The sequence below is a fragment of the Talpa europaea genome (genome assembly GCF_964194135.1).
Source record: "Talpa europaea genome assembly, chromosome: 6".
NCBI lineage: Eukaryota > Metazoa > Chordata > Mammalia > Eulipotyphla > Talpidae > Talpa > Talpa europaea.
The window spans coordinates 104648120-104660101 of NC_140072.1; positions in this window are offsets into that span (position 1 = coordinate 104648120).

Below are 11982 nucleotides of genomic sequence, written 5' to 3' on the forward strand. Positions count from 1 at the left end.
GAATTTTCAATTCTTAAGCAATTTTTACCACAGAACTCAGTATTCAATTTTAAAATGAACAAATAAGAAAATTAAATTTGTACTTAAAATATGTTCAACTTTACTACAATGTCTACATTACAAAGGAAAATACTATATTTGCATCTCATTTGATATATGATTATGTTAAAATTTTATTATTTTGTTTTAGCTCTCAAAATTCATTTTGAAGGATAATCAATCATAAGCACTTAGTTATCGTGGGACCCCACAGGGTCACTTTAATCTATATGGGAAACATATTAAGTGTAAATTACGGGATTAAATGGCATTAGTGCTCCTAGTAAATAAGACACAGAATTTACCTTCATGTCTAAAAGCAGAAAAGATAAATTTTAATGTATAGTCATAATAAAATGTGAGACTGATAAATGGCATCAAAGTGATAATGATGCTAGATCTGAGGGATAAGAAATCACAATTGAGGAAAATGAGAGAAAGGTCATGAAGTATAGGTAGCAAATAACACAGGTTAGTCTGGCTCTAAGCCATATAAGCAAAACAGAATCATTTATCTCTTCCATGGTGTCCTGATCTAGCAAAGCAGAGCTTTTCTCAGACTAACCTGACTAGTCATTTTCCTGATATGTGTCATCAATAACTCCTGAGATTCAGCAGGAGAGAAAGGAGTTATGTTTAGGTTCTGCTCTCCAGCTTTCTCCACTCACCTAGGCAGCATCATTTAGCCCACTAATTCTTCTAACATATCTTAGTGAAGTAGAGATTTCAAAGCATACACATAATTGGAAATTAATTCAGGATCTAAAGATCTCTTTGAATTGTTGGTTAATGAAGGCCAGCTTTGTCAAAGTCCACTCAAAATCTCTCTCAAAGTAGACTACCTTTCATTAGTATACTTCTTCTATGTGGCTAAGAGTTTTAATCCAAAGCACTGAACCCCATGCTAGGACTAATAGTGGTGAAAAATTGTTAGTTAGCTAGATTTGGTGGTGCAGCCGACTGATAAGACTTGATTATAGGCCTCATAATTCACTGGGAAAAATTCGTTAGTCAACATTTTTACACTCCCTTCCTAGTAATAGTCAAAGCACAGTTCTACAGCCCTTTCCTACAATTACTTTTCTCACTTGAGAAATTCTGGGATGAAAGGATTAAAAGGAAAGTAAATCCTTCTCCCATATTTCCCCTACAAAATTGGGCAAAAACATGATTTTGGGGAATTTCTGAAGTTATAAAATTTAGCAGAACAAAAGCCACCTGGACCTATTATTTATTTTGCAAACCAAAGTAAGACCTTTATAAAAATAAAAAAACTCATATTCAATTTTATTAAGCAATATTAAAAAGCAATAGAGCTTCCAGAACACACAGGAATATAGTGCACATATCATTTATATGCAGTTGTGCATAAATCATTCCTTTTTTTTTGCCGATGAATAGAATCAGAACTTCATGGCACTTTCAGAAAATACCCACTTAACTCTCAAGAATAACTGTATAAAAGAATGCTTATCAAATTCTGTAGAATAAAAATTGGGCCTAAATATGAAGATTTTCCCATTATGCAGACATTCTTCAACCCTCTGACTTAGTGGAGTTAATATCCTTGCCATCATTATTACTAAAATAAATAGAATAATGGCCACTTCCTGGGGGGAAAAAAACAGTAAATTAACTGACAGAGTCCATGAACATTAATAAAGTTAGTCTCAAATGTTTTTCAATAGAATGTTTTAATTACCCTAGCTCAAAAATTGCAAATCAGGTGAATTCCATCCACTACCATAAAATTGATCTCCTATATTAGTTTTAACCAGCCCCATTCCCCTTCCCTTCTAGTAACTGCTATTCTGTTCTCAGATTTTAAGAATTTGTATTTATCTTGCTTGTTCATTTGCTTCATTTTTTGGTCATTTTCTATCTCTCAGTTTCTTTACCTAAACTAGGAATCAATCCCAGCCTAGAATTCCTCAAGAACCAAATATAGGAATATATGTAGAAACATTCTGTAAGCCAGAAAATGTAAGAGGTCACAATTGTCATATTTTTATAAAATCTGTATGACCTTGAGTTCTTGAATACTTAACTCATCAGGTGATCCCACAAATATTTACTTCTAGACCATCTTGCCATTAACTTTTTGCTACAGCTAGACATCCCCACGTCCTCTTTCTCTCACTCTTCCCTCCTATAAAACAGAGTTGATCTCCACTAGTCACAAATATCTGTGAAACACATAAATGTTTCAAAAGTTCTCTGAGAGACTCAAAGCAAAAGGAGACTGCAAATTCAAAGTGCTAGTAAGATTTTCATGACACTAAAGTATTACTGCATCTTTCTGGAATTTGTAGGGCTTTTCTATCCTTAGAGCACAAGCAGAATAAATTGGTTGAGGGTTACTGGGTCCTTGAGAGCAGTTCCAACAGCCATCTATGCACACAGACTGGGGTCAAAACTGGACACAGAGCCTAAGATTTCCATTATGAAATTGTTGAGCTGTTTTTCCTCCATACATGATACAATAAATTATCTCAGACTCTCTGGCTGTTTTGAAACTAAACATATGACACTTAAACTTGGGGAAAGCAATTATTGAAAACTGACAATTTGAGCTGACAAAAAAGTTCAGAATATACCCAGTTTCAACTGGGTACATTTAACTGTAAGGGGAGACACATAGGAACTAATCTATGTTTCAATTAGTTCCCAGTGACTCCAGCAAGCTTCGATGGATTAATCAAATTGTGGCTTTTGGGGGAAGGATTTACTTAAAATCAAATTGATCTGTTGTTCTCATATTATCACTGGTAAATCTATATTTACTCTGCTTTAGGGCTTCTGAAGAGTAATAAATTGTCACCACTCCTGCAGTCTGCCTGAGTCTCCAGTCACACTTGAAATGAGTTTAATATTTAGAGCCCCTTTCAAAAGTACTGTTGCTTGCAGACACTCAGTCGTAAACTTTCCAACAACAACAACAACAAAAAAAAAAATGCCATGGTAGTGGCAAGATTTCATGAAGACAGAGTCAGATTGTAAATTTTCTTCTTGACTTTTGGGGACAAGGAAGACAGTTTCAACAAACAAAAGCAAAATTCAACAGAAAAGAGGATGAGAGATTTGTGTGTGTGTATATGTACGTGTGTGTGTAGATAAGGGTGGGGAAGGCATCTAATTGCTTTCTGAAGTAGTATTTCCATCCACTATCAATCCCATTTAGTGGTTCATTCTCTCTGGTCTCTGCCTTTCCTTTCCTTTGATGGACACTTGACAATAGCCTCCCTTGTTCAGAATATACTCTGAGGTATTGCTTTAGAAAGCATGCACATCATTCAGTCTACTTATCATCTCCAGGGATTGTTGTTCTTTGTCTCTCATGGAACAAGAGCTCTGATAAAACCTCAAGGCTGATGTTTAAATACAGATCCCTGCATTTAAATAGCATCAGTGGCTCTTTCTGCCAAGAAAACTGGACTGTTAATTTCACATAACAAATGAACCTTTTGGACTGTAAGGGGTTAACCTAATCAGCCAGCCAAGCCAGGGGAAAGGAGTTGGCTCCCAGATGCCATTGCTAGCAAAATTAATCCTGGAGCTTAGCATCTGGATGCTTCACCTGCCAGACAGGCCCCAGTAGGTCCTTTTTATCACTGGACCAGATTAAGAGAATGATGAGCAGAAGCAGTTCCGCACCACCAGTGACAAGAAGGAAAAAGGAAAAAATGTCCTCCACAGAGAACGAACTTCCTGACTGCCTCCAGGTACTAATGTCCTGGAAACAGCAAACAGGCATGCCATGCTGTGTCCAGGCACTGCCTGAGCTCTCTGTCTGCTGGAGAAGACTCATCAGAAGCCACAGGGCAGGGCAGACTGAACAAGCCGAAGTAACCTTCGGGGTGCCAGCCACCGTCAAGTTCTCACCTGAGCAGATACAACTGTGTGTTCATTGGTTTCAGCTGCTGTCAAATTTGCAGGACAACCACCCCACACCCCCTCCCCACTGCATCCAGCCATTTCCCCTATCTTGTTTTGCACTTAACAGAAAACAAAACTGCAAAATCCATGCGTCCCCTTGATCTTCTTAAGAAAACTTTTAAATGCCAAACTTACATTGTTTTCCTAGGTTTTTGGTTTTTATATTTAAAAAGTCTAATATTTTAGCATGTTGTTTTAAATATTGGAAATACAATTACATTATTGGGGAATTGACCAGTGCCTGAAAAACAATGCATTCCACCTATCTCCATGAACTTGATGGGAGAACAGAAGGTTAAAAAAAGCAAAAAGAATGGCCAGTAGGACAGACCTGATTTGCAGGGCAAGAACCTCAAAGAAATAATGAGGTCCCAGGAGAGGAAGAGCTCTGATATAGGGAGTTGAATCCTTTTCCAAAGCTTCCGTGAGATGTATTTTTCTTTCTACTGACAGATAAAATTTGTGTAGGGTAGAGGGAAGAAATAAGGAAGTGAAAGCATTTGATGAAAAATGGAGGGGAATGACTTCGAGTTTTGCTTAAGTTTCACCTGAAGTTTCCTTCAAATGTACCATGAGCAATATAAACAGTAAAAAGGTCTGAGAATTAGACTAATGCAGGCTGGAGATAGGAATTTCTAAGAACAGTTATCAGGTACTACAATGTTTCTATTTAGCAGACACAGCTAAAAGTTGGTGGCAAAGTAGCACTTTATAAATTAGATCTCTGACTGTGAAGCCATAATTTCTGAATTTATGAGCTAATATTTTTGTGAGATATCTAAGCTCTAATGTAAATTTCTTGAATTTGTGTATGCCCTCTGAAAAGGAATACCTACCAAGCCAAATCTCAAGTTTAACTTTTCAACCTCATAGCAATATAAAGGTGACTTTTTAATATAGCCACCTATTCTATAAAGAAATGACACCCTCCTCAACTTCTTCCCTACTGCTTATTACTCTATGTGACTCATTATTTTGGAAATGATATATCCCATTTTGCCTAGAACACTTCCGACCTATTCCTATTATCCCAATGAGACTATTAACAACAACTCCTTATATCTTCTTATGTTCTGATTTGGAAGATAAATTATATTGTCCTCCTGCATAGAAAGTACTGCAAAGTTCTGATGTACAGAGTGAGGCCATTGGGTCAGGAGCTCAGTGGCTGGTCGGAACAGCAGCCCAACAATCAGGCACAGACCCCAGAAGAGAGCCCACAAGCGAAAGCCAAACTGAGTTCAAATGGAACTAGTAAGTCAGTGGACATGGCTGCCCATGTACCCCCTCACATTTCATAGAATCTGCTAATGCTCCAAATGTCCTCAGCTAAGTTATACAGGACTAAATAAACGACAATTGCCAAAATTGGGGCCTGAAAGTAAAGCAGAGAAAAATACCCCAAAGCTGGAGCTGCAACAGCAAGAGACTGGTGCGAAATCACCAGGCAGAAGGGTCTAGAGTTAGACTGTTAGGTCCTAAAGTTCTTCCACCCTGAGTGCGCTTCTTTAGCTGCTGGCCTTAGAACATCTGGCATTTGTTCTATTAAGAAATCAGTATATTTGCTTATACATTTACCATAAAAGAATCCACATGCTCAAGACAAGAATGTTAGGGCATTCTACAAAAAAGTACTTGTTCCCCATTATATTCAGTGATGCCTAGAATTTTTTTTTAGTGTAGTAAAGGAAAGAAACAAGGGTAAAATAATAACAATAAATTTACAATAAAGAGCGTCATTTAACACTAATGAGATAAGCATTATCTCATTAGTATAAGAAAATGTAACAAGTGTAAAATAGTACAATAAGCATACAGAATATGGTTATAGTAAATGATTAGAAATAATCAAGAATAATTTTATCATATTAACATTCCTGAAATAAACACATACAGTTGTGAAAACCTCAATTTAAATATTTCTTTCTGAATTTTATAGAACTTAGATGAAAAAGAAGGGGAAAATGTTCATTATTAATCATTTAGAAGCAGGTTCACCAGCTGTAAACGCACACACTCAGTGAACAAATGTATATAAAACCTACCATGCTCAATGTGCTATGTAATGGTGATCAGATATATAACATCAAGAATGTTTAAAACTCATAGGGAACATTAAATATAGATGCAACCATAGTTTTCTCATGCCCTTTATTTTATTTGATCTTCCAGGTATCATGTTTATCACGTGAACAAAACCAAATTCAGAGAGGTTAAGCAAGTCATCTGAGACCAGATAGTAATGTCCAAAGTTGGGGGTTTCAAACCCAGAGCTCTTAAAGTTTCTTTTACAATAATTCTATTTCTATCAGGGTCAGCAGTACAAAGAAAAGTATGTGATGTTAGATTTTAATATGTCAGGGAGCAGAAGAGTAAATAAAATAGGGATTCTAGCACATTATGTTTATTTCAAAAAGTTCTTCAATTTCTATTTCCTCCTTTGTGAAATAAACTTAAGTCATTAAAATACCCAGTGATTGCTCTCCCTCACACATAGAATTCCACAATAAAATGCCCTTGAAAACTCAGATTGATGAACTTTTTTATTCCCATTGCAAACTAAAAATAACCAATGACTCAATGGTAGTTTTAACTAAACAAGGCATCTTTTTTGGAGAAATCATTCTATGTTGGAAACATTATATAGGAGATGGCTGTAATTGCATGTTTTTTTTTTTTAAGATTTATTTATGCATACAAAAACTGGGTATAGGCCAGAGGTGCAGGGGGTGAAAGGATTCACCAGAGACAGAATGGGGAACAGAATAAGTGGACTGACTGAAATACACTGCTGAGGGGAGCAGCAGGCAAGGCAGGAGAGGTCGGCTGCGCCATGTGGGTCACCTCCCAGTCCTGGGATCGAAATCCTGCTGCAGAGGCTATGGATAGCTTCATAGTGCTGTGACTTAACCCCTGCGCCACCAGGGAGGTCCCTGTATGCATGGTCTTATAACTTGGTAAAATACTGAAATAATTCCAAGTTGCTTGATTAAGTGCTGCTTGCTGTATAGTCTCTTGTGTGTCCTAACCCTTACCCTAGAACTTTCAGATCTTCCCACATGTCAGAAACTAAAGGAATAACATTGTCATGTTAACGTATCAGTGCTAAGATCAGAAAGTATCTTACTAATACTTGACCTCTATACCTGCCTTATTTGGAGATATTTCCAACTAGTAAGGAAAAGACTCCAGCTCTATGTTTACAGCTTGCTTTCTGATGAAGCCAGAGTTATATTAATGACAGTCACCTATATTCTTGTGATCAATGCCCATTAAAATAGGACCAGCCTTTCTACCTACTGCAAAAGAATTCTGGGAAGTATCAAAAATGTGACTGGGAAGAGAAATTTATTCAAATGTGATGGTTGACCTCGAGGGTCATTAATACAACTGCAGAGAAAGTCTAAGCATGAGACACCTGGGAGCAATGGGGAGGTTGTTGATTATTCACTGTTTGACAAATAAAGAATTAAAGAATGCTTCAATTACCCAGGAATTGATTCCCTCGTTCATGAAAACATAATACAGTTGGACCAAGAAATAGATCTCTCCAAAGTTAGCTTCACAGAAAGAACATTTAAACACAAGAATTTTGGAGATTCTTAACACTAAAAACTCTTGCCTCCAGGTTAAAATCTGAGATTGCTCCCATGGACATTAAATAGGCAGTGAGGATAGCTCAAAAGAAATTACCAACACTACTATAGGATATGGCAAAAAATATATATATTATTTTTTCAGGAAACTGATTTTATTCCAAATGAAATTCAGGGAAACATAAACTATGAAATAATATAATGTTAACATTTACATACAAAGGGATCTGACTGGATCAGGGAGCTAGATTTTAAGAAAAGAAAAACAATAATTACATAAAATTGGAATACAATTGGAATTAGTCATTCAGTAGGTCTCTATAAAGAACAAGGCAATCTAAGGATAAAAAGATGAGTGGGATATTAGAAGCAATATAATAGAAAATTGAAGCAGTCCAATAGGCAACAAAGGTAAACACTTCAAGAATGCAAAAGGATAGGAAAAGAAAAGAAACACTATACAGGTAAAGATGATTAAAATAGAAGATGAAAAATAAAAACATAAGAAATGGATAATTTATTTTTCCTGAGAAACAAAAGATCAATGAGTAGGAAAGAATAAATAATAAATGATAGAAAAGAATAATATATCCTTAATAGAATAAAACGTTCTTGTGTTTTTCCATTAGATGAAAATAATTTTTTAACCACATAAGAGAAATTAGGAAACTTCTTAAGAATTGAGGTCTTAAATCTAAAGGACTTACCTTTAACTCATCATATTCTGGTAAAGTTGTGAAAATAAAGAAAAAAAGCAAACCATTCATCTATGTGTGTGCAAACAGACACACAGGAATTGCTTCTCTCAGAAGAAAACTTCTAAAGCTAATCAAAGTTTTCTCTGTTGCATTAGATGTCATTTTTATGACTGTATTACCTAAGGTAATAATATACAGATTCAATGTAATAAATTCCAGAAGCACTCTTCACATAAATAAAGCAAGAAAAATCACAAGATTTACTTTGATCTACAAAAGGCCCCAAATAGTCAAAACAATACTGAGGATAAAAAATGGAGATATCATGCTCCCCAACTTGAAACTCTACCACAAAACAATAACTATCAAATCAACATGATATTGGAATAAAAACAGACATACAACTCAATGGAACAGAACTGAGAATCCAGAAATATCCCTACACATTTATAAACAACTAATTTATAACCAAGGAGCCAAGAGCATACAATAGAGGAAGAAAAGTTTTCAACAAATGGTGTTGGAAAAACTGTACAGCCACACGCAAAAAAATGAAACTAGACCACTATCTAAAACCATACCAAAAAAATTAACTTACAATAGATGAAACACTTGAATGTTAAGACCTGAAAATAGAAAAAAATTAGAAAACAGAAGTTAGATGTTCCTAGAAATTAATCTTGGAGATGTCTGTGGGTATTGGATTCCAATGTTAATGAAAATAAGCATAAATAAATAAAAGGGAGACATCAAACCTTTAAAAAACTTCTGCACAGTAAAAGAAACATATGCAAGTGGTTAATTTCCAAAATATATAAAGAACTCATACATCTTAAGAACCAAAAAAAAATAAAAATGGGCAAATGATCTGAATAAACACTTGTCCAAAGAAGACATGGCCAATAGGCATGTGAGAAGATGAGCACACCCTCTTAGTATAAAGGAAATGCAAATAAAAACAGCTCACACCCATGAGAATGGCTAGTAATGAAAAGACAATAAACAAGTCTTGGAGACTTGTTTGGAGAGGATGTGGAAAGAAGGGGATCTTTGAAAACTATTGGTGTGGAATGTAAATTGGTGCAACCACTATGTAAAATACTATGGAGATTTCTCAAAAAATTAAAAATAAACTTTTCATATGGCCCAGTTGTCCCACCTCTGGATATCTACCTGAGGAAGACAAAAACAGTCATATGAAAAGACATGTACACCTACATGTTCATCACAGCATATGTATAATAGACAAGCATTGGAAATACTGTAAGTGTACAAATGAATGGATAAAAAAGAGATATTATATATACATATAAAATACTACTCTGCTATTAAAAATAATATATGAACTTCTGCCATTTGCAACAAGATGGATGGATCTATAGGGTATTATGCCTAGTGAAAGTCAGAGAAAAACATCGTATGATTTCTCTTATATGTAGTTCATAAATACAAAAATAAATTTGTACACCATACAACCAAATTGCTGGTTACCAGAAGGGAGAGGTGAAAGGGGTTTAAGTGAATAATAGGGGTCAACTATATGGTGAAGAATGGAATTAGATTGTTAAAGGTGACCCTACTATTGTACATACAGATGTTGATTTATAATGATGTCCACCTGAATCCTATATAATGTTATTAACCAACACTATCCCAAGAGGTAAGAATCATGGAAATAACTTAAATGTTAGTGAATTATTCAGAAAAAAAATGCCAAGTTAAAAGAACACAGTATTGTATAATATATAAGCCCTCTGGAAAACAAATTACATGATCAGTTTTCCAGTTTATTTTACAATTTTTTGCATACTCTTAATACCTGTATATTACCAAAAAAGCAAAATAAGAATGTAGGCCAACTTTATATATTCATACAGATTTGAAAACTATGAGTATTATGAAATCTATTATAGCATTATATTTTAAAAATTATTTCACCATGATTACAAGATTTATTTTTGAAATATGTTAAAATCTTATATTAAGAAATCTGTTAAGATATAAAATAATAATTGGGAAAAAAAGTTCTAAAAGGCAACCTCAATGTATACTAAAAAGAATTTACTAAAATCCTACTGTATCCAAACATAGTAATAAAAATTCTGCAAAAAGAAAATGTCTGGGTTTGCTGCCTAGATTCCCCCTTTAAGGAAGAATTTGTTGCCCAGATGCTAGTAGTGTTATCAGTGGACAACCTTCAGCTCTCAGCTTGCCAGGAATCATCTCAAAGGCAGAGAACTGCCTCACTCAATCTCACACCTTTTCTGAGGTGATCTTTATTCAGTGCAAGAATTTAAAGTCCTGACCTTCCTGATACAACTCACAACTCTGAAAGTGCACTCTCGGCTCTGAAATTTTCTTTGGGATTAGCTCAGATGTCCACTGAAAGTACTGCAGCTTATTTTCTTCCTCTGTCCCAGTCTTGATTTCTTCTCTTCCATTTCATGGTGATCATCACAAAGGTGCTCCCCAATAATCATCCGGTATGCCACCTCAAAGTCTGCTTCCCAGGAAATTCAACCTATGACATATAATAATGTTTTCTTATCTGAATAACATTTACTACAGGCATCAATCACCTCTTGAGGTAGAGACTTAGAAATGTGTTAGGAATATGCCTCAGGTAGCTGCCTCAAGACTACAGATTCTTTGTTCTACTTCTGAGGTATTTGTCTGAACCTCAGTTTCTCATCTTTAAAATGTCAATATCTAACTTTCTAAGTTCTTTTCCAGTTCTAAAGTGCCAGTTTAGAACTAAAATACGATGAGGTTTTCAAACATAAATTTAGTTAGGATCTAGGACTTTAAATTCATATACTAAATTTCTAAACAACACAATAACATAAATACTCAGTAAAAATAAATTGTCAGATAGTTTGAGATTGAATCTAAAATAGTTATTTAGGATACCACAAGGATAAATAAACATGGTCTCTCATTCATTCATCTACCAATTCTTTTGCTAATCACTTTTTGAGCAACTACTATAAGCAGGTATTGTGTTATGTTCTAAAATAAGACTATATTCTCAAAAAAATTTCAAATTAAGAAAATGAAAATCTAAATTAATATACAATAATTTACTATGTTCAGCAATCAAATTCAGTGAGATCTGTTGGACCACAGATGAATGCTACCAACTCTACCTGTGGGGCACAGGAATGGTTTCACAGAGGGGTTGGAAGTCCCTGGGGTAGGAACTGAAAAGTGTCCAGAAAGAAGAAGTGTGCATAAAATACACAATCTTAAAAATCAACATGAGGTTTGGAGAACCCTACAAACAACTTAGTGTCTCAAGGCATAGTCAAGGGCAAAGTCACAAAGTATTAGCAAATCAGTGCAGAGCTTGTAGAACAGTTCTAACTGCTTCCTAGAGCTGCTCTACCCTGCTTTCTTCCCATGCACCCAAGTTTGCGATTCTCTCAACATAGAGTATGACCAAGAAATATGCAAACCAAGATGACTAAGTTGATTTGCAGATAGGATCTACAAATCACACTTCAGGAAACACTGATGGTACCTATATAGGCCAGTATGCCAGAGACATCTCACTTTCCTTATCTTAGGATAATTAGCAGTAATTTTATCATTCACTCTAATAAGTGTCCTCGTTTGGAGGATAATGATTACTGTCATTCTAGTCACACATGGGTAGTGGAAAGATGCCATAGGAACCACAGAGAAGGGGGAAGTATAAGGAGAGGAAGCATTAT